The sequence below is a fragment of the Sinohyriopsis cumingii genome, chromosome 4, assembly GCF_028554795.1.
Source record: "Sinohyriopsis cumingii isolate HCF-2022 chromosome 4, ASM2855479v2, whole genome shotgun sequence".
Lineage (NCBI taxonomy): Eukaryota > Metazoa > Mollusca > Bivalvia > Unionida > Unionidae > Sinohyriopsis > Sinohyriopsis cumingii.
In genome coordinates this window covers 13,422,983-13,447,424 of record NC_142964.1, presented here as the reverse complement: position 1 = coordinate 13,447,424, position 24,442 = coordinate 13,422,983, and the positions used below count along the sequence as shown (strand labels likewise).

Below are 24,442 nucleotides of genomic sequence, written 5' to 3'. Positions count from 1 at the left end.
AAGAAGAAAAAACCAGGTCCCTAAGGAGAACTTCTCCAGTGGCGGGACCCTCCTCTTACCAGACACTACCCGGGAAAAAGAAAAGAAGCCCCCAGAAAAAGAAACAGAGAAAAAGTCCCCAGAAAAAGAAAAGCCCACAGAAGAAAACTAGTCGCAAGAGGACGCAACCTTACACTCGCAAACCACGACCTGCCACGACGGTGACCGCGTCTCCGGCAGCCTCACGTTTATCCACTTCCCCGTTGATGACACCAAGAACTGAAGAGTACTTGGAGACGTTGATCACACCAACAACTTCTCCGTTGATGACCCCAAGAACTTCCCCTGTGGCAGGACCCTCCAATTTAGTGGCAGTGGCTGCTGCTCACAAAGTACCTTCTCCCAAAATCATAGTTCAAGAAAGATCGGGCATGTTACAAAGTTTACTGGATTTGTCCAAGCAAGAACTGGCTCGATTTAGTCCGTTGCGTACCCCTGCACGGCGTGTCATGCCTGTCCTGAAGTTGATACGACGTAAAGGCAGTCAGTGGCGACGCATTCCAGTATAAAAAAGGTCTGCGACCAAGTAGGGGTATCAGTGTTTTTGGTGCTGAAGACTCAAAGATGTCACCCTCCAGAAAACATCCCTCTTCTAAACAGCCCCAAGGAAAGAAAAGGAAAGGACTGCCTCCTCGTTTAGTCAAACATGGGGACATGTTATCTGTCCTGTCCAAAGCTTCTCCACCCCTACGAAAAAAACTCATTCAATCAGCCTCCAAAGAGGTCATCGATACCGTGTGCGAATGTTGTTTGAACGTCTTGAAAGGCACGATCCCTTTGTCCAAACACCAGAAACAATGCTTAGGCAAACATCGTCATGTTCTTCGCCAAATGGTTCAAAAGAAAATTCCCATTCGTCAAAAGAAGAAGATGTTGGTCCAACGTGGAGGCATTTTACCCCTCTTGTTAGGACCCTTACTGAAAGGAGTTTTGGGAACCATGTTGGGAGGACTGGTGGGAGCAAGATAAGAAGGCCCTCGGAAGTCCCAAGATCTCAGAATCGACCCCTGACAACCCCATGGAAGGACGAAAACTAGCTTTAGTGCCTTACAAACGATGGATGGAATACCATCGTTGGCAAGAACAACGCACCCCGCATTTACCTCCCAATCCCCATTTGAGCGAGATGTCCCAATTACAACACGAATTGCAGTCCTTGATGGATCTTAAGATTTGTCCAAAACAGAAAAATCGCAAAAGTACGGTCAACTCTTGCAACGACTGCAACTCTTTCACCAGAAAGCTTTAGACGAAACAGCTCTACCCACTCTGAAAGATTTTAAGACCTTGATGAAAAGTCCAGCACCATCATCACTACCACCACCACCACTACTACCATCCCCAGGGGTCACCAGAGATGCTACCCCACGAAGACCTGAGGAAGAAGAGATGCGAGAAGTGTTTCAAACACCGTCAGCAGCTCCCATTTCGAGTAAGATTGCAGCATCTTTGTTGACCCCGTCCCCCACACCCCAACGAGAAGAAATGAGAGCTTGGGTTAAAAAGATGATGTCCACTCCTCCTTCGACAGAAGTGAAAAAGAAAGAAGGGAAACTAGAAGTGAAAAAAGAAAAGAAGACCAAAGCCATTCCATTGCCACCTCCACCACTACCTTCGACTTCTACTCCCGTAGCCGATGGGACACGTAAATCCGTTTCTAAACCACCCTTTCGTCCCACCCAAAGTAGCATCACGGAAGAGTGGGTAACTTATTAACACACCAAAAAATGGAGAAGGTGTTAGTCAGCATTTACTACGATCCCTCCCATCCTGCAGGTTACGCAGGAGTTCAAAAATTGTATCTTGCTGCCAAAACTCGACTGAAAAGTCTCCGTTTACCTCAAGTGCAACGATGGTTACAAGAACAAGCTACCTACACTTTACACAAACCCATTCGACGCAAGTTTACCAGAAGTCGCACCCGAGTGGAAGGCATCGATCATCAATGGCAAGCCGATTTAGCCGATGTCTCTCATTTGGCCAGCTACAATCGTGGCTACAAATATTTGTTTTGTGTCATCGATCGACGTCTTTTCCAAATTTGCCTGGGTCGTACCCTTGACTTCCAAATCGAGCAGCGAGTTAGTGCGAGTCCTGCAACGAGTGTTGAAACAAAGCGGTCGTCACCCTCTTCGATGGCAAATGGACAAAGGCACCGAATTTCTGAACCAAGCTTTCCAAAAAGAATTAAAGAAACGTGACATTCATTTTTTTACCACCGAGAATCCCGAAACCAAAGCCAGCATCGTGGAACGTTTTCAACGCACTTTGAAAGAACGCATGTGGAAATATTTTACGCATCACCACACTCTGAAGTACATCGACATCTTACTGCACCTGGTGCAAGCGTACAACCAATCTTACCATCGAAGGATCGGACGTGCCACGCAAGAAGTGACTCCCGAGAACGAAGTGTTGGTGTTTGAGCGCCTGTTTGGTACGTCCCCGACCAGGGCTGTCCCCAAGAAAAGTGGAGAGTTGGCCGTAGGAGATTGGGTGCGCATTGGCAAAACCAAACGCACTTTCGACAAAGGTTACTTACCTAACTGGACAACCGAATTGTTTCGTGTCACTGGACGAGTGCATGGCCGTATTCCTGCCGTCTATAAATTGGAAGACATGAACGGAGAAGTGCTCAAAGGAACGTTTTATTTGCCCGAGTTACAACGTGTCACCAAAAAAGAAGACGACGTGTACGACATCGAAAACATTCTCGAACGCAGAACCCGTAAAGTGGGCAAACGACGTGTCAAAGAAGTCAAAGTACGTTGGAAAGGATCGACGCTTCGCAAGTCATCGACTATAAAAAGAAGTGACCATCATGCCCTTTCACACAGACGCAGCTACGTCGACCACTCCTTCACCCAGTTCTTCTCTGCAAGATTTACAAAAACAACCCTTGTGGGTGTGGTGTGGAGAACGTGTGCCTAAAACGCAAATCGTCTTTTTCTGCCAAATCTTCGTGGTGTATTGTGTTATCGGGGCAGCCATTGCCAATTTGAGTTTGCAACAAGGAGACAAACAATTGTGGACCATTTTATTGAGCAGTTGCATCGGTTACCTGCTTCCCAATCCCTTCCTAAAATTCTCCTCGAACGGGAACAACGGGAACCTTGTGTCCAGTGCCAGTGCCAGTCACCACTCCAATAACAACAACAACAACAACAACCCTATTTTGGGCGGAGACACGCCTCTGACGTCCAGTAACCCCTCGGACAGCCACAGAACTCTGGAATTATGAGTCACCAAAACCAATTTTACTTAACCTTACCCAGTGACAGTTCCATGGCGGTGTTTCCCAACAACACGTTGTGCTGTTACACGGCCAAATTACCTCAGGCCATCCCATTAGATCACGAAGCCCATTGGGAAGTGGCTTTAGTAGAAATCATTCACCCGACTCAAGTCCTCAATGTCCTTCCCAATCAAAATTTTTTGATGTGGAAGTTCATGACGAACCATTGCAACAGTACTTGGATACCTATGGCAAATATGAGAAGAAAACCCCTGTCACAAACAATCAAAAGTACACCACCTATCACTTGTTCATTACTCCAGGCTATTATTTTAGTGGTCAACATTTGGTCAGCACCATAGCCTCCAGGTTTAATGTCGTGTTTCTGAAAGCTTTGGAAAGCGTCAAAAAAAATGTGTCACCATGGAATACCACGAAGCAGCTCGTCGCTTCTTGATGAAATTTGACGGGAGTAAAATTGTGTCCATTTTATTTTGTCCTGAATTGTTTGACATGTTGGGCGGAGACATGGACATCAGAATGGCCATGATCAAGAAAAAGGAATTACCAATCATTTACGACAACGAGTCTTTTAGCAAGTTATTTCGTGCCCCGGTAGAACTGAACCAAGGACTGAATTTGATGTTTGTGTACTCCGATGTGGTGGAGTATAACGTGGTGGGACACACATCTGTGCCGTTACTGCGTGTCATTCCTTTCAAAGTGGATTCTGCCATGGTCACTGACGAGGAAGGTGGAAACACTTACCACGTTCACCGCGAATTCGTACATCCTCACTATTTGCCTGTCAGCAAGTCGTATTTGGACACGGTCAACATTGCTATAAAAGGAGATCTGGGACAAAATATTCCATTCACCAAAGGAAAAGTCACGGTGAAACTCCATTTTCGAAAACGGTTCTCTCACGATTCGTAAGTCATGTATCCAGTGTACCGAGGGGTTGCTCGACAGCGAGGACACGGTTTAGGAGATATGTTAAAATCGGTCTTTCGTTCTGTGGCTCCGGTGTTGAAACGGATGGTGACACGCGGATTGCAGGCCTTGAAAGATGTCATCATCGACAAAAAAAATCCCAAAGAAGCCTTCATGAGGGCAGGCAAAAATGTCTTGCTGCAAACGGGTAAAGACATTTTAGGCCGACGCGACACACCTATAAATGCCCTGCACGCTACTGAGTAGGCATTCAGCAAGGACAAGGCAGAAAGAGACGACGAAGAAAATACCCTTTCACCAGACTTCACACTTCTAAAGCTAGAAAGACAAAGAAAAGAAGAACCGTTCGAGACTTAGACGTTTGCGATTATTGAGAAAGAGAAAACAAATGATGCATCGAGAGTCTTGTGCCTGTTCCAAGTCGGAACTGGATCTGTTTGCCATGCCACCCACCATGATGACCATGCAAGAATCCCAGTGGGTGGAATTTCACCCCGTCTCCTCTTTGACAGCCTCCGCTCCCATCGAGTTTGAAATCAAAGGACAGCCCGAAGATTACATCGATCTGAATAGCAGTTACTTGTACCTGAAAGTCAAAGTTATCGAAGATGACAACACAAACATAGAAAGTGATGAGGTAATAGCTCCCGTCAACAATTTCATGCATTCCTTGTTCAGTGGAGTGACTTGTACTTGAATAACAAACTAGTCAGTAGCAGCATGGATACTTACCCTTATCGTGCCTACTTGGAAAATCTCTTGACGAACGGAATAGACGCCAAGAACACCCATCTCGATGCCTGTGTGGTATGGGAAGCTGACGATGCGGGCGAATTTGAAACATTCGAAATTAATACAAAGAATCCACACAATGCGGGATTTGTAGAACGAAGAAAGAAAATTGCTGAAAGTCGTAGTTTAGAACTGATGGATCGTTTACATTTGGACATGTGTTTGCATGAGAAATATTTGCTGAATGGGGTGAATGTTCGCCTGAGACTGAATCGTAGCAGTGCCGCTTTCCATTTAATAGGTACTGCCGCTTGCAAAACTGTCATCGAGTAAGACAGTCTCTACGTACGACGCGTGGAAGTGTTACCTAAAGTGGGAAACGACATCAGTAACACTTTGAGCAGAACGACCGCTAAGTATCCGATACGACGCGTGGAAGTGAAAACCTTCACCATTCCCAAGGGGCAACGATCCATGATCGAAGATCATCTGTTCCAAGGACAGCTACCCAAACGTTTAATCGTTGGTATCGTGAGCAATGAAGCCTTCAACGGAGCTTTGGCTAAAAATCCTTTCTTCTTTCAACCCTTTGGTGTGTCCAAGATCGAAGTCAGTCGCGATGGCAAGACCTTGTGTACTCGACCCATCGAACCGGACTTTACGAAGAAGAATTACTTGAGATCGTACTTGTCCCTGTACGAAGCCACCGGACAGTTAGGAACCAACACCAGTCACGGCATTACGTACGATGACGACGCAGGAGGCTACGCTTTGTGGGCTTTTGATTTCACTCCAGACCAAGGTAGCGACGAGGGACATTTCCACCCTATAAAATCCGGCCAGATTCGTGTGGAAATTCAGTTTGCAAACCGAGAGCCTGATGAAACGGTGAACGTCATTCTGTTTGCAGAATTCGATAATACGATAGAAATCAACAGTTTGAGAGAAGTCATTCTAGACTATTAGAAGCCATGGAAGACTGTTATCCCTCTTTACCTAGTGGAGAAGCTTTGGACATGAAATGTGAGGAGACCGTGGAAGGAGAATCCCAAGACAAAGACGAAGAGGTTGTCATGATGAAGTCAAGATGGCCAGAACAAGAAGCGCATTTAGTCTCCTGTTTTGCCAAATCTTGGTCGAAAAAATGACGGAATTGATCAAGAAAAATTGCTATGGATGTCAAAACGATCATCCCAGTCAAATTCAACACGATAAATGTCTGATGCTGAGTCAAGAAGAAAAATTGGACGAGTATCTGGACGAAGCTTGGAGTCTCATCTCGGACGAAGTCGTGCTGCATCAGTGGTATAAAGACTTGCGTGAACATTCTTGTCCACCATTAACCACTCAAGAGATCCATCGTATCGAAACTCTCCTGAATCAGAGTGAGGAGACGAAACGAAGAAACGGTTATTTGTCAGACATTTTCAAGCAAAAAGTCAGGATCGAATTGATGACATATTATTACCAGTGAAGAAGAAAAAAAACCAACACAAAACATGGATACCTGGGAACTTTATTACCTTTTGAACCACAGTTCGTACACTGCTTCTTGGAATCCTGTCGTCTGTGCTAAAGATGAACTCCCTCATTGCAAACCTCAAGACCATCTAGCTTACGTGATCAACACGGACGACAGTCATCTCACAGGAACCCACTGGGTAGCCGTCTACTTTCCTCAAGAAGGATGTGTGGAATATTTCGATTCGTACGGATTGCCCCCTTTGGAAGACGATATCATCGACTTTATGAGAAGAAATGCTCAGACCACCAGATTCAATAATGTGAAATTACAAGGCACAGATTCCTTGGTGTGTGGACAATATTGTGTGTATTTTCTGCATCATCGCAGCCTGGGTTATTCCTTAGAACATTTAGTGACTCATTTTGATCCTCGTTCTTCTTCTAGAAACGATGTGAAAGTAGATCGATGGTTTTGTGACCATTATGCTTATATTTTGTCTCAAGCTAGGAAACGTAGTGTCCATCAATGGCCTAATGACTTCCAACAGTGGAAATCACAATTTCATTCACAACGTTGTCAGCCCTGTTTAAAGTAGAGTGTAAATTGAAAAAATGTTTGTCATTTAAAAAAAAAATGTTTGATGTTATATTGTTGGATTATTGTTAAAAATGTTAGAGTTTTTGGTTAGTGTTAAGTGATTTTTGAATAAAAAATGTTGTGTTTTGAAAAAATGCCTTTGTCTTTTGTTTGGCTATAAGAATGTTGATTCATGCTCTTTGACTTCTCTCTATCTATCTCATGACACTCATTGATCGTTCCGGCTCGAAAACCGTGGAGGGATGTTTTCCTTCACGTCCGCGCTTTGACTTTAAGAACCGGGGGGAGTTTCCAGTCTAACCATCCATTGTCGACTCATCCTCCTACGAAGATGTGCTCCAAACTAGCTAAGCTAAACGAAGCCTACGTGAATTTGCATAGGGTCAGACACAGTCTGATACCGAAGCCAGAAGAGATAGAGAATGTGAGAATCCTAAAAGTCACTGAAGACCTGATAGAAGAGCTCTTCAGAGAAGAAGTGAACAGGGAGAAAGAAGAATGGACAGAGAAGTACAGACTTCAGAGACAGCAGCAACAGCAACAACAACAGCAGCAGCAGCAGGAACCTGAACCTGAGAGAGGCTTTGTCGATTGTCGTATCGACACCAAAGAGTTCTTCTTCTCTTTCCGAAGAAGCAGACCTATCGTCAGAAAGTCTATCCTCAGAGGACGTCGCATTCTTAGAAACTAAAAGATTGCCATAGCAAACAAAAAAAAAAAAAAAAAAAAAAAAAAAAAACCAGCCCTTTTCAGGGCTACCCAATACTCTAGATAAGAAATAACAATCGATTTGCCAATGTGTGTATGTAGAATAGTGTGAATATAAACACTGACTCTTTTTTATAGTGTGAGGGTATGTGTTTGTGTATATGATTGTTTGTTTGTAAGTGTTCACGTACGTTTGTGTGGATAGTAGATTAAGATCATGTTTTTTTTGCTGTTTGACGTGTGGGGAGAGTAGATTTGGGGTTTGATTGCTTTGCGTATGTGGATAGTATATTGAAGTGATTAATGAAAATTTTTAAATTAGTAATGGGTAGTATAAAAAAGTGAGTGTTTCTTTTAGGTCCGCGCGTTTGTTTGGTTATGATCAAGGCAAGATCAATTTTGTTTTAGGGGATGTTTTCCATCACGTCCGCGCTTTCAGTATAAATTAAAAATCGTTCGGCAGTCTAGCTACCCTTGTTGATTGATCAACACCACCAGAATGAACACCAGACTAGCTAAACTGCTTGAACTCCATGTACACCTGGAATATGCCAGGCGTATAGTGAATGAGCTGGCTGCAGAGGCCCTAGTAGAAGAGGGAAGGATGAAAGAGGAGGAGAGAAGAAACAAAGAAGAGGAGGAGAGAAGAAACAAAGAAGAGGAGAGGGGAAATTTCAGAATCCCAGAGACAGAAAATTGGGATTCTGAAGCCACTTATCCCGCCTCTGCTCTCCCCCCAAAAAGAGTGAAAAGAGACTGGGGAAGAAGATGTGTTTGTGGTGCCAGGCCTGGAAGGTGCCATCATTAACCAGGTGTCATGGAGTTAAAAAAAAACAAACAGCCCTTTCTACCCCAATCTCTAGAAAAGATATAGTAATCGATTTGCCAATGTGTGTATGTAGAGTAGTGTGAATATAAACACTGACTTTTTTTTTCCTAGTGTGAGGGTATGTGTTTGTGTTTGTGTTTGTGTGTTTGTGTTTGTAAGCGCTCACGTAGGTTTGTGTGAATAGGAGATCATGGGTTTGTTTATTGTTTCTTAGCGTATGTGGAGAGTATAGTTTGGGTTTTGTAACCGCTCACGTACGATTGTGTGGATAGTAGATTATGGATTTCGTTTTAATGATTTGCGTGTGTGAATAGTAGATTTGGGGTTTGTTTATTGCTGGTTCACGTATGTGGTTAGTAGATCATATGAAATGAGAAAAGTAGGGGATGTTTTCCTTCACGTCCGCACGTTGTTTGGTCATGATCTAGGTAAGATCAATTTTGTTTTAGGGGATGTTTCCATCACGTCCGCGCTTTCACTATAAGAACCCACAGCATTCGTCGTTCAAACCATTCTACAGAGACTAAAAAAGAAGATGGCTTCAAACCAGCTTGATAAAATGAAAACATTGCAAGACGTCCTGGACAATTTGGGTATGATGGAGCAAATGTTAGTGAGGCTAAACGAGGATCACTATTCTTATAGTCCCCATCGAGTGAAGATGGAGATAACAATTTAAGAAAAGTAAAGGATATGATCAATGCTCTGATGAAATAAATAAAGGAGGAGAAGGAGGATGAAGAGGAAAGGATAAGGATGAGAGAATGGAACGAAAAAATTGAAAAAGAAGAAGAAAATGAGAAGAGGAAGAAAGAAGAGGAGGAAAAGCCAAAAGAAGAGAAAAAGGAGGAAGAAAAGAAAGAAAAGAAGAGAAAAAGTGTAGGACAGAAAATAAGAAGTTGGTGGAGAAATAGAAGAAATTAGAAGAAGAAACCCAAAGGCCCTTTTCAGGGCCACTCATAGGTCTCGAAAAGAGATTGACTTTCAATTGCCTACCCCTTTTTTATTTTTATTTTATTTTTTTTAAAACAAAAAATAGAGTGACCCAAGACTTTTTTCCCCATGTTCAATTTCCCTTGAGGCTAGAGTGACAAAAGACTTTTTCCCCCCTGTTCAATTTCCCTTGAGGCTAGAGTGGCCCAAGACTATTTCCCCATGTTAAATTCCCCTTGAGGTTAGAGTGGCCCAGGGTTTTTCTCCATGTTAAATTTCCATTGAGGCTAGAGTGGCCCAAGGGGTTCTATAATGCTAATCCCCATTGAGGCTAGGGTGGCCCCATTCACTACTAACAGTAAGAAAAAGGAAAAGAAACAAAAACTGTTTAAAATCTTTCAATTTGAATATTTATTAATTAAACACCTTTAAAAAAGCTTCAGTGTTTCCCAGTCATTTTTTGAATCCATATTGCACCTCGGATATTTTTCATTTAAAATACCGGTGAATAATTTTGAAACGCAGCTTCTTGGAGGACTCACGGTACTAATTCAGATCCCATTGTAAACCTATGCAAACACCATGGTATTAAAAATTCAATAACTTAAAATGTTTGAGTGCTCATGATCAAATCTATATTTATCAGTATAGATGAAACCTGGATGTCAGTTTCTGTGTAGAGAAAAGGATTAGAACCGCGGCATTTTCTGGACCCGCATGTGTTTGAAACATGCTTTCAATTCCGCACCAAAGAGTCAGATGCTAATTTTAGTAATGTGTTCCAAACTCAAGACTGTTAAAGGACTCAAATGCCATCAATAAAATAATGTCTCTATTTTTTTCACTTACAACTAGGATAAGCTCTCAAAAATGTATTTTTCCTGAAACAGAACTTACATTATTAACCAATCCTGGTTAGCCTAACCCATATATACTCTATTTTATGTTCACCCATTTCCAGGCTGGTTCCCATTTTTCCATACCATTAGTACCGTGTATCCTGGAGCAATGCTTCTACAATTTTCTGTATTACAAGCATCTTCAGACATGGATTCCAATAACCCCCAGTTAGGATGGGAAATGACGATTATCATATACTGCATTCAGTATTTTAAGTATATGGAGTCTACGATCTACAATCCGTTTTGTGAAATATGAGAGTCATTGCCATCTTAATGTTTTGAGATTTCTTATCGCCTTCGTAATTTTATCTTCTGTCATTTATCTACTTCTTCAAAAAATATTCGTTGAAAAAATAAATCAGTTAAATAAGTCGTATAAAGTCATCTTTTTCTCTTTTGAATAACCTTCGTTTTTGTTGTTCAAAATATGGAAAAATTGGGAAAAGAATTTAGGCTAAATATTTTCAGCAGAAGTCATGTGCTATTTTAAACAAATTCCGAAATTTCCCGTAACTAAAATGTTTCTAATAGGTAACTCATATGATACGATCGTTTTGAAATACATTTGCTTTTTTTTTTTTACACAAATCTTATAAATTCTCTGGTGTTATCTTTTCTTCTTCTTCTTATTTCATTCAAACTCCAATATAATGTAAGTTTATCATGTAAGTTAGGCGCACGGGCTGTCTTGTTAGAGAAATGCAACAGTTGGATTCTGAATGATCGGGATTTCACCAACAAATTTAATTGCGCAAAAGAGCCCTCAGCGGCACTCCGTGTAACGAACGTCAAGATTCGAATCGATTTTTACCAGGTAGAATACACGTTCCTAACTTGTTCGCTCGATATGTAATTGGACGCGACTCTTTATTCAAATCTTTTACTTACTCTCTGAAAATAGTTTCTAATTGATTGACCTGATCTTTACTTAACGGAACTAATATTTCCTCCATGAAAGGAAGTAAGAACCGTATGCACTCGCTTATAAGGCAAGTCCAACTGCAGACAACCAAGATCCTAATCTGCCTTCGTATACTGAACCGGAAGATTTGGGTCTGTGCAGTTTACAGTTGGACTCGATTTATTAGCGAATATATACGGTATTTTTAACTAAAGTTGTGGCATGTGCAACAACCATTCCAGTACTAAACCTCATACTCAAAATCATCTTTCTACTAAGTTCATGTACAATGTACCAATAAAATATTACGAACAATTAAAACACCAAAAATTACATGTGCGACGAAACTTTCAGCGATAAAAATTAATTTTTAACTGGTTGTAACAAAGAAATTCTTATCTGACTTCAAATTTTTACATTGTACTTTTTCATGAAACAACTGCGTTTTTGTATATTAATGCATTGATGATTGTTCCCGACCCAATTAATGCATGTGCAGAAAATTACACCTACCTTCGTTGGTACATAATTTCCTAATAGGTGTTAATTTTATCGATACACACGGCAATATGTACTGTCACTACTGGCTGTCCAAAGAGCCGTCACCTTAAAATGTGTCACGAAGACCAGTGGTCATCCCATCGAGCCTTATTTCCTTTCCTATTTTGGACAGTTACGCTGAGCGTGGCCATCCTCGCCGCAGAAGTATAGGCCTAGGGAAAGCCAAATAATGATTTGCTCTATAAACAAGATGTATCATGAAGTATATAAGATATCTTAGAAACGTTTTACATATATCTTAAAACATTATATTATATATCATCAATTTTAAAAGACATTTTATATGCGTTGCACGGTATCTTATATATAGTTTAAATTAAGATATATGACGAAGTATTGAATATGTTTAAAACACGTCTTTGATTTAAATTAAGATATATGACAAAGTATTAAATACGTTTAAAACACGTATTTTATTTACAAAATATATTTTACAATTTATAAGATAACTTATAAATTATGCAAGGTATCTTTTAAATTTTTTAAGATATGTAATCAAATCTTTAAGTTATTTTCTGTACAGGATATCTTATATATATCATAACATAATTATAATCGAAAAATAAAGATACCTTATAATAAAAATATAATATAAAATATCTAAATTTAAAATAAAGTTATATATATATATATATATATATATATATATATATATATATATATATATATATATATATATATATATATATATATATATATATATATATATATATATATATATATATATATATATATATATATATATATTAATGAACAGTTGTATTATATATGCTCTAAAATATACATTTGATAAAGTTTAACGTATATCTTATCTGCTTTATGAACTATATAGTTTTTTTTTGAGGAAATATCAATTTATTTATAAAGGAAAAACTAGAAATCGTATAAACTTATTAATATACCGCACACATTACATAAAATATCTCTTAAACCTTATTAGACATCGCTAAAAGGTATTCGACATACATTTTAAACAAGAATGAGAAGTTTAAAAGATATCTTATATAATAATGTACGGTACCTGACCGAGTTTATAAGAAATATAATAAATACGGTATTTAATTTAGTTTATAATATATATTATTTTTCACATAGTAGGTATAGTTTTCCTATAATATGTGCAGTTTCATATTTTTGATATTACCACACGTTAAAATATCACTTTATGTGATTCTGATTGGTTCAAATAAGCCCATGAAATTATTGTGCAGTATCGTCTTTACTGATTGGCTGGGATCGTGGGGAAACCTTTTACCCCCGCCTTCTGGAATGTTTGGTTTTGAATGAACATTTTTGGCGGCCATTTTTGAACTCGACTCGCGAAAGGAAATTGAGGAAAAATTACCTCCGCTGTCTGAATATGGATATGTTACCCCCACAGGGGTTTGTTATATCATGTATAACAATATCATAATGAGAAAAATGACGTAAAACTACAAGACAAGAACAACAATAAGAAGTAAAACTAAGGGTATTGCTTATTAATGGCGGGGTGGGGGGAGGGAGCGGTATATCTGTAACATATATAATCCACCGTATATACAAGCGTGGTTTAAATGTAAACGTATAGAAGTAAATAAACTCACCTCTGTTCACAGAAGAATTTGGACATAAATGGGTCTCCTAACTGACAGAACTTTATCCAACCACAGCATCTTTACGCAGTACATATGGGATGCAACTCTGACGCCAAAAGAAATTTGTTTACGTCTTCTGTACATTCTATTGTTCCAGTCAAATACTGCAAATATCCGGTCACAAATGCATTGCAGTAAATGGAGGAATTTTTGCATCCAGTAATCCTATTTCATATAAAAATCGCAACAATGTAATGTTTAGTTCTGAAAGTGACATTTTAGGGTAAACACATACTCTGAGCCTACTGTGTACCGTATCAAACAATGTGGCATCACATCGCATTGATCATTCTGTTTTAAAAAATAATTTTGTCGTTGTAAAATGTTCTGCTTAATCGGATGGAAGCTTTTTCTTTAATTTATAGTTTGTAAAAAGCTTCAATCTACTTTTACTAGTTCAACATTTTTTGGGACATTATTTTATGCACAACAAATGAAATGTGCACCGTCTGTCAGAATGAACAAAATTATTCGTTCTTCTTTCTATCTAAATAATTTCCACTGAAATAAAAACTGTGATATAAAGAATCTCAAATGGGTAATGATTTAAAATTAAATTTATGAAACTCGTTGAATAATGTCCAGCTTTTGCTCGCCAAGGCTAGCTAAAGCTGGACATTATTCAACTCGTTTCATAAATTCACTATTAAATCGTTACCCATTTAAGATCCTCTATGTAATAAATACCATATCTACTTAAGTTTGTGAGATATCTTATGCAATAAAAAGGTATCTGATTTAGTTAATAAAATATGTTATAAACAAATAAAATCGAGATATCTTATAAATGTTATAAAATATTTAATTGATACGCCTTGTTATAAAGTTAATACATTATTAAATTATATTATATGTTTGAATGAAATCTACCTTATATATATTTATTTTATAAGATATCTTAAATAATTGTTAGATATATTCTAAAATTTATATTTTATCTTATTAAAAATATACATTCTTTTATTACAAAGTTAACTCATACATTTTATTTTACAGTTTAGCAAAGTAAGTTCAAAAAATGGTTATGGCATGCAGCTAAAATACAACATAAAATTGTGAACGTATAAATGACCTCTAATAATATGTTATTATTATTGTTTATTACTTTTATTATTATTATTATTATTGGGTCGAATTCACAAAGCTAGGTACATGCAAATTTCTAATTATGTTCTCATTATACACAATGCCATTTTTCAACACAAGAACCCGGGAAAGAACCACCGACCCATGAGAAGCTACTGGTAAGTTTTTTCTCATACCACATTGGCCGAACCCGAGACTCGAACCCACGCAGACAGAGTCTATACTGGCCACATCTATAAAATTCCCATAACTATTGATTCGCATAATGTTCGGATTAGGTGTTTCACTACATATATTAATCAGTACTGACACAAATTCAAAAGTATGTATACAAGATGTCAGATAAAGTATATAGGTTATACAGACAATACATTATATAAGATATCTTGTAAACCAACATTAGGACATTTAATACTGTTTATACTATATTTTATGGACCAAATACGTCTCGTATAAACTTCTTTAGAGATCTTATGAGCGTTACAGGATTTCTTAATTAAAACTGCAAACAAGATTTATTATAAAGCATATCAGAGATCTGATAAAGTATTAAGATACATGATACAATTTATAAGACATCCAATATTTATAGCTATTTCATACAGTGGCTTTTTGGAATAACTAGTAATTGGGTTTTTCCATACTTGTCATATTTTGCATCTAACACAGTGGCATTTGGTTCTCTCTAAGTGGACTTACCAGCCATGTTGATTCAAAAAAAAAACAAAAAAAAAAAAAAAACAACAGCATAGCGGCTTGAAGTTCTTTCTCCTACGTCTTTGTTTTTAAAAAAATATAAATTACATACTTCTGCAAAGGTAGCAGCAGACCTATGACGAATTCTATCATTCTATCCTTGTTCGGTTTACGGAGAACTCGACATTTTTTTTTTTCTGATGCCATCGACAAAGTTTTCCAGGGATTCTGTCTGTTTCATTATCATGTCATACAAAGTTTGTTCAAAGGGCCATTTAGTTGTAGGTTTCTGAAATATTGTGTGATGATCCGTTTAGATGTAGCTCTCTGAATAATCCTTGATGATCCGTTTAGGTGTAGCTCTCCGAAATACTCTTCGACGATCCGTTTAGGTGTAGGTCTCCGAAATACTCCTTGATGATCCATTTGTGTGTAGCTCTCCGAAATACTCTTTGATGATCCGTTTAGGTGTAGGTGTCCGAAATACTCCTTGATGATCCGTTTAGGTGTCCGAAATACTCCTCGATGATCCGTTTAGGTGTCCGAAATACTCCTTGACGATCCGTTTAGGTGTCCGAAATACTCCTCGATGATCCGTTTAGGTGTCCGAAATACTCTGACGATCCGTTATGATGTTCGAAATACTCCTCAGTGATCCGTTTAGGTGTGCGAAATACTCCTCGATGATCCATTCAGGTGTCCGAACTACTCCTTGATGATCTGTTTAGGTATCCGAAATACTTCTTGATGATCCATTTAGGTGTCCGAAATACTCCTTGATGACCCATTTAGGTGTCCGAACTACTCCTTGATGATCCGTTTAGGTGTCCGAAATACTCTTTGAACTCATTTAATAAATTATCAGCAATGTCTAGAATGTTTAAAACTATTTTAATCAAAGTCAGTTACACCGGTTATGTTTACCCAAGTCTCGAATTGACCTATCCAAGTCAGTTACACCGGTTATGTTTTTACCCAAGTCTCGAATTGATCTATCAAAGTCAGTTACACCGGTTATGTTTTTACTCTCGTCTTGAACTGAGCTATCCAAGTCAGTTACACCGGTTATGTTTACCCAAGTCTCGAATTGACCTATCCAAGTCAGTTACACCGGTTATGTTTTTACCCAAGTCTCGAATTGGTCTATCCAAGTCAGTTACACCGGTTATGTTTTTACCCAAGTCTCGAATTGTTCTATCCAAAAGACACGATCCTCATTCGGCAAGTAAGAAAATAATAAAGGTGGACAATAAACACCTAGTCCAGTTGTCAAGTACACCGATTTCACTTTAGAATGCAGGTTGGAATCATGAGATCTTGGTGTGTCGCCAGTGTCCATTATTGTATGTTCGCCAGTGTTCATTATTGTATGCCAACTGTCTGCTGTTCTTCAGGAGCATTCTTGATACGTAATTACCGAGTTTAAAGGTTGTCGCACAAGTATATGCCTTACAGAATCAGAATCAAAAGATAGATCTCGAATTGTAGTCCATATCTTTACCAACAGTTATGTACTTGTTAATACGTGCATACTATTCCATACATATTTACATGTGTAGGATAATGAGCCACCCGAAACTTACGATAATATTTACATATTTATTCCATTCTTCTCTTCTACATGTATAAACTAAGACTAAGAACTGCACTTTGAAACTTTAATGATGATGGAGTCTCAGGTGTTCTAATAATTACTCTAGATCGACGTGTCATTGGACAGACTGGTCCAGGTGTTCTAATAATTACTCTAGATCGACGTGTCATTGGACAGACTGGTCCAGGTGTTCTAATAATTGCTATTGATCGACGTGTAATAGGACAGAATGGTCCAGGTGTTCTAATAATTACTATAGATCGACGTGTCATTAGACAGAATGGTCCAGGTGTTCTGATAATTACTCTAGATCGATGTGTCATTGGACAGACTGGTCGACGTGTCATTGGGCAGACTGGTCCAGGTGTTCTAATAATTACTCTAGATCGACGTGTCATTGCACAGACTGGTCCAGGTGTTCTAATAATTACTCTAGATCGACGTGTCATTGGACAGAATGGTCCAGGTGTTCTGATAATTACTCTAGATCGACGTGTCATTGGACAGACTGGTCGACGTGTCATTGGACAGACTGGTCCAGGTGTTTAAATAATTACTCTAGATCGACGTGTCATTGGACAGACTTTTTCAGCGAAATCTTTGCTGACTAAGGCTGATAGAGCGGACAGTGACTGAAATTAAGAAGAGATATAACACACTTGCACAAACAGCTGAGACAATCCAATTGACAACTCGAAGTCAATTCAGTGCCCATTATTTAAACAAATTCCAAATAAAAAGTGTTCAAATAAGTCAAATATCAAACCTAGCTATCCACAACTATATAAAGTATCAGTCTCTTGCAATTTGTGGAACTGATCCTTTCTTTTGTATGAGGCCATTTTTTGAAATACAAAATTTCATGGGGGAAATATAAAGCCTCGTTTTGATAAATGACTCACAATTTACTAATAACAACTTCTATGGTATGGAAAAATTATTTTTTTATGTATAAGGTTTATAAGAAATGTCAGGGAAACTTCAACAGAAATGCAATCGGTTTTATTTTTATTTTCTATTTTGTAGAAATATCTATCCTTTTCCGGTCATATATCAAACATAGGGTGGGATTCCTTTGAGATTTATTCCTACACAGGGGGTTAAAATAACAACTAACATTTATAGCCTCGTGTTTCCAATCCTTTATGTAAACCATTATTCCGGTACACACCAAACAGGTGCAGTTGTAATGTATGCAACGTGAGAGTGCAGTTGTTTTATTGAGAATTCAATCCTAGTTTCCATAATTTAACTTTGGTCATTTTTTTTTAAACTTATGTAAATAGCGAAAACAAAAGTCAACCATACGATACGTAAATAAGTGCAGACTCTTGTCTTCTTAAGCTCTCTAATACCTGAAACATTTTAATTTTACACTTTGTGAAATGTATTTAATAGCTTGTCCTGATTTCAGTGGAAATTCTTTAGTTTCGCTGAATCGCCCTACTTTTTTTTTCTCCCTTCAGGGTGTATTACAATTATGATGGTTTGCCGTTCCATTTTTCATATTTTAACTCACGTACATTTCACAAAAGATTTTGATGAATTTTTGAAGGTACATCGACACATAACGCACAAGAAGATTAAACTCACTCTTTGGCACAACACGGACTACCCTTTTTGTAAATTCACCCTACTCTCATATCTTGATCTTATAAATATGCGTAACTTTAAAAAGCAGTAGGATTGGGTTGACGTAATCTGTCAAAGTTAATTACATTTTTGTCATTTCGTACACTATCTGCCCCTGTTTGAAAGCAATGCGAGTCCGATTCTGCACGGCATCACAACGGGTTTTTGTCGTTGTTGTCAAGGAAGTAAGGGGAAATAGCTTCATCGAAACGCTAATGGCCTATGGTGAAATTTCATTATCAAAGATTACTTTCTATGTCTGGAATGTAAGGCAGTTTCTATTTATTTGTACTAGCTCACAAGATACTAGTTTTTGTTGTTGCAGGTACAGCTTTTGTAGACACACACAATCAAGCGTCGCATGACGTGATGGGAAATCATATTTTCACATGTGATATATTTTTCACTTGTGAAGATATAGGAATGAAAAAATATATATAAAAATATTTCGCCAATAAGTAATTATTTTACACGCTTAAGTATATAATAAATGAATTCACCTTTATGCCCTATGCGATAAAAATAAATGACATCATATGCATGCCCTATGCAGAATGTCTGTCTGTCTGTCTCTCTATATATATACGTAAAGCCAATTTTACTCAGATCACTCAGAACCAGACAATATGCCTGCAGTATGTGTCAGAACACAAAGAAATACATTATTGTCTTTTGTTTTGACTGATTAAAGAAAATAATCAGTGTGCAACGTAATATATAGATCGTCGCTGCAATAGGTCATCGTGATGTATTTGACAAGAATTCTACCAAAATGTGTTGACCACAGCATTATTATTATATCAGCACTAAGAAACAATCCGGTACAGTCACGATATTTGGAAGTAATTTCGGTAAACAAACTTGTAAAGTTAGTTTGGGCTTAATCTACACCAGGTGTATAAGATACATTGATAAATTTGATTGAGGTATATTTTCAAGTGGTATCTTTTCTTGCCTGTTAAGACGTATCATGCATGATTGTACATTTCAATGATTGTGCTAAGACGTATCATGCATGATTGTACATTTCAATTAGTGTGCTAAGACGTATCATGTATGATTGTACATTTCAATTATTGTGCTAAGACGTATCATGTATGATTGTACATTTCAATTATTGTGCTAAGACGTATCATGCATGATTGTACATTTCGATTATTGTGCTAAGACGTATCATGCATGATTGTACATTTCAATTATTGTGCAAAGAAAAAAGTTGAACATATAAGCTGGACATGTTACAACAAAACATGTAAACAAAAATGCACTGGCTTCCATCACAAGCACAGTGGACATGTAATCATATGAATATGCAATCATAATTTTCTTAATCATTGGAAAGTTGGTAGAATTGATTGTTTTGAATGTTTTGGGTCTTTGACTTTTCTTGCCTTGTTTAATCGGTAAGCATACTGTCTGGAGAACTAATAGCATGCAGGTCGTCCAGGTTGTTTAAATAATAGGCCATCAGTCCCTGTTCTGTCAAGGTTTCACTCAAGTATTCAGGTTTTTTTAAATACTATCTTTTCATTGAACTCTGCAGCTTTTCTGTAATTCTTCGAGAACTTATTATGTCTACGTTTCTCCGCATTAGTACCACCATGATAAGAAAAACTAAACTGACGCTGTCTTTCTGTAAATGCCAAGCAGTCGGTTATTGCTTTTACAGTAATTGATGCTGCTGGAACCTTTGATGTATTTAAAAGTACTACGTTTAGATAATGTTGCCAGTTTTTATCGTACCTTTTGCGAAAATACATGAACCGTTTTGGTTAACTGAAAATTAGACATTGATCTTTCTTCAGGGAAAAACAACTTCACGTGTCTATACACATACATTGTTTGTCAGTGCCTTTATAAAATCTGCAGAAAGATAGTCTAAAATATCAAGATCTAACACTGCAACATAACAATAAAAATTTTCCCTCTTCACCATTAATAACAAGAAAACAAATATTGTGCAACGACATGATATTTCATTACGATCGAATTTTCATTTCGATAACTCGTTTAACAAGAAATGGCTTACTATTGACATTTTGGCAAATAGTATACACAGCAATAGCTTGCTATTCACATTTTGATAAATAGTATGCTCAGCAATAGCTTGCTATTCACATTTTGATAAATAGTATACACAGCAATGGCTTGCTATTCACATTTTGATAAATAGTATACACAGCAATAGCTTACTATTCACATTTTGATAAATAGCATACCCATCAATAGCTCGTACTATTGACATTTTGATAACCAGCATACCCAGCAATAGCTTTCTATTGACATTTTGATAACTAGTATACCCATCAATAGCTCGTACTATTGACATTTTGATAACTAGCATACCCAGCAATAGGTTTCTATTGACATTTTGATAACTAGTATACCCATCAATAGCTCGTACTATTGACATTTTGACAACTCGGGTACCCAGCAAGAGCTTACTATTTACCTTTTGATAACTAGCATACCCAGAAAAAAAGAACAATGTGATTATAGTTGATTTTAAGTCCTTGACAAATTCCATTATACGAATGAAAAGTAGAGATGGTGTAGTTATTAGGCTATACCCTTCTGGAAGGGAACTCTTATATATGCTTATTTATCAGGAGGAAGTACTGGGTTAAATGTTTTTGTGTGTAGGTCGTCTGTTATGTATATTTAATTTAGATTGTGTGCCTGCTTTTTATCATGACCGTGACTGAGGTTGCGAAAATGGAATTTTTGCTTACCAGATTTTTGTCATGGTTCTAACGAGTAAACAAGATGTTTACTTGAATTCGAATTCAAGATTTACAAGTTAGTGAGGTTTTCTTGCGTAGGAAATCCTTTACGTTTCAGGTCAAGGGAAGTTCGTATATAAAGAGATTTCATACACTATTATTCATTCCTGTTTAATATCAGTCTTTATAAATTTATGATCAGAGTTCATAGTTCTGTTCCGATTTAATTTGAAAGTAATTATCAATTCAAATTATTAATTGGAATTACAGAGTACTCATTGACTATTTAACTAAAACACTATTCTGGGATTATTTATAGCTCATTCAAAGACATCCTGGATTATATCATTGTGGTTCATCAAGTCATTCAAGACTCTAGGTACATTAGGACATTCAAGATGATTGGAATTCATTCGGAACGAGTTAAAATCACGATACTGCAAGTCTCTGTTGAATTTCACTTTGTATACTAGGCAAATAAATTATGTGTTGAATTTTACTTAAATTGTTGGTTTTACCCCTTTTCTGTTCTATAGTTTAAATCCATAGTGCTATAACACCTTAAAGTCGGGAAGCCTAATATCCAGCCTTATAGTGTAATTCGACCCTTGTGCTGCCTGTTCAGTTTTTTGTTGTTGTTTACTGACTTTGCTGTTGGATCATAACTGAACGTTGTTTGTATAATTTTCTGAGGTTTATAATGAGGATCTATAATGTTATCTTCGGACTGGTCTTAATAGTTGAGAAGGTTGTGCCATGAAAGAGTCAGGCATCTTTCGGCCCTCTGGAAAAGGGATATTTGAAATGTATTACACGCTATGAATTTCCTTCTAATAATTCCAGGTTTCGCATTCATTTGAGTTGGAGTGATAATCTTATCCACAGTTCATGTAGTGTGGTGTGGCTTTATACATTTAGGTTCCGACGGGGGAGTGTCGACGCATTAGTCACACTCGTAGTTTGGAGCATCTGTCCTCGTGGTGGCCGTTTTTCGGACATTTGAAACATCAATATGGATTTGGGATGTATATCTCAACCGAGACCTGCAAAAAATCCCAAGTTCTACTTCATTGGGAAGTGTTGCTGAAGATAAGTATGATGGTTTGATGTCCAGCATATTTCCGTCACGTTTGATACGGTTTTCGGCGAATATCAGCGACACATTGCTTCTTCATGCCTTTGATGATTTCTGTGTCGCTAACTCCTGCCTTTGTATGAAATCTGTGAAGAATCAGCTAAACTAGTTACAGGTATATCATGGAAAGTCTTAAGGTTTTGGATGTATTTAGTATGTTCTCTTGGCTCTCACTCCACAGGTAAGCTACCTGATTTGAGTTTTTTTTTCTTCATGCCTTCTGATGTGCTCACTAGCACAAGTAATGTCTTTTCGACTTCAACTAGAGCGGCAAGCAGTCTTGATGAGTCGTTGACTGGAAATAAATCCACTCCACATGGTTTATCATTTGAATTAGATAAAGATTTTGTTCTTTTCAACTGATTTTTATTTTTATTTTCCATTATGTTTTTGTTGTACATTCATCATCCGTGTTTACCCATCATCCGTGTTTACCCACCCGCAGTGGAGCCCAGTGAGGGGACAGTTATCAGGTGCCAGGTATACACAGGTGGTATACTCTGCATACAAATATATCTCCCTATTGACCCGTTAAGCCACTTTCTTCGATGAATATTTTGAGGAGGGGAAATAATAGGAAAACAAAGAAGAAATTGTAGGGCAACGATGGTATCAAGAGAGATACAGGGAAGAAAAGCTATATAGAAAGTTTGAAAATGAAGTTAAGAGGATGTCCCTGGGCTCGCCAATTTGTGGAGACCAGGCCCATCCCGACCACCCCTGTCTAGTAAGAAGCAGAGGACAAAGTTGTGAATTGCATTGGCGAGCCACTCATGGTTTTGCCGTTTACTCGATTACTAGGATCCAAACCTCCCTCGACACGGGCCGCAACCTACGGCCAACAGGTTGCCTCCACTCTATCGCCTCTCACGACGTGCAACAAGGACGTATCGGACCTATTCTACAACGCCGGACCCGCAAAGGAGATATTATTTTGCTACACTACTTGAATTGACCACACATTTATTCCATCCAAACTTGTAAACAAATTTACATTATCACTTGATACCGACATTGTAGCTTTGATATCAAACTCACTGAATTGTGTTATCACCTCTCTAAAATAAAAACAACATTGCATTGTGCCAATGTGTTATGATGTGTTATTTATGAAAAATTATTTTGTATTCGCTGTCTCGTTTCGCTGCTAGTCTATTTGGGTTGTAATTTAGAGTAGATAAAGCTAGAATTGAGTTTTATCATAATATCATGTTTTTATATGTATTGTGCGTTTGGCGGAAAAGAGTATTAATTTCAAATTTTAATAGTGCGATAGCTCTCTCCGTAACTATCAACTGAAAAAGACAAACAAATGGCATTTTGCAAAGGTTTTGGCACTTGATTCGACACCTTTTAGTTGTTTATGTATTTGATAAATACAAGCAGGTTTGGTTTTCTTTACTTCTGGTTTAGTGAATTCGACCCGTCCACGATCATTAGACAGAGAAGAAAAAGCTTTGATTATAATCAGTAAAACAAGAACATTCACCTGATCGTATATAATAGCAGTGGTAGATATTGCAAGCATCAATACCACAGCCCTTCTCGGCTAAGCTGGTGGTTTACATTTCTCAATTCAAGTAGGCACACTGAGGTGAAATTCCATAAATGCCATGTGAGAATTTTTAAACAGCATCCACCAATGAAGGAGGCCATATAAATGCCATGTAAAAGCTCTCAGTTGTTAAAACTTCAACGGAGGGTGACATAAAACTCGAGGACATTTCGAAACACTGAAAACCCTTCAAGTTTTATAGTCTAAATTGAATTGCATCGTCTTTACTGTTCCTTCTTTGAATACTTATAAATGAATGCAGGTGCACACTTAAAAGAAAGATGTCAAGTATTCATCCATAATCGAATTCCGAATTGCGTTGATTGCACATCTCTTTCCAGTACGTACAACCATCGTACCGTATTACCCAAGAGTAGAAAACACCCAAATGCGAGCAGCATAGATCCTGTTATGCCGTCTGATTGTGCGACAACAGATCAGGGTCTATGATACTTTCTTCAAATTCTAAATAGAACACGATGTTCTGGCTGAATGTTATGCAATGATAGTCCAGAGCCTATATTTTTT

The 24,442-nt window shown here is 37.9% G+C and overlaps 1 long non-coding RNA gene across 1 annotated transcript in view; it reads right to left on the bottom strand.

Annotated features, from left to right (window-relative positions):
- LOC149800639 (uncharacterized) overlaps positions 1-13,551 on the bottom strand; it is a 28,241-nt gene extending 14,690 nt beyond the window's left edge. Inside the window, exons 1-2 of the long non-coding RNA XR_016420415.1 lie at positions 13,443-13,551; positions 11,809-12,008 (exon numbers count right to left, since the gene is read on the bottom strand). This is a non-coding gene — a long non-coding RNA (uncharacterized LOC149800639). The remainder of the gene's footprint in view (positions 1-11,808; positions 12,009-13,442) is intronic.
- Positions 13,552-24,442: the final 10,891 nt, after the last annotated feature.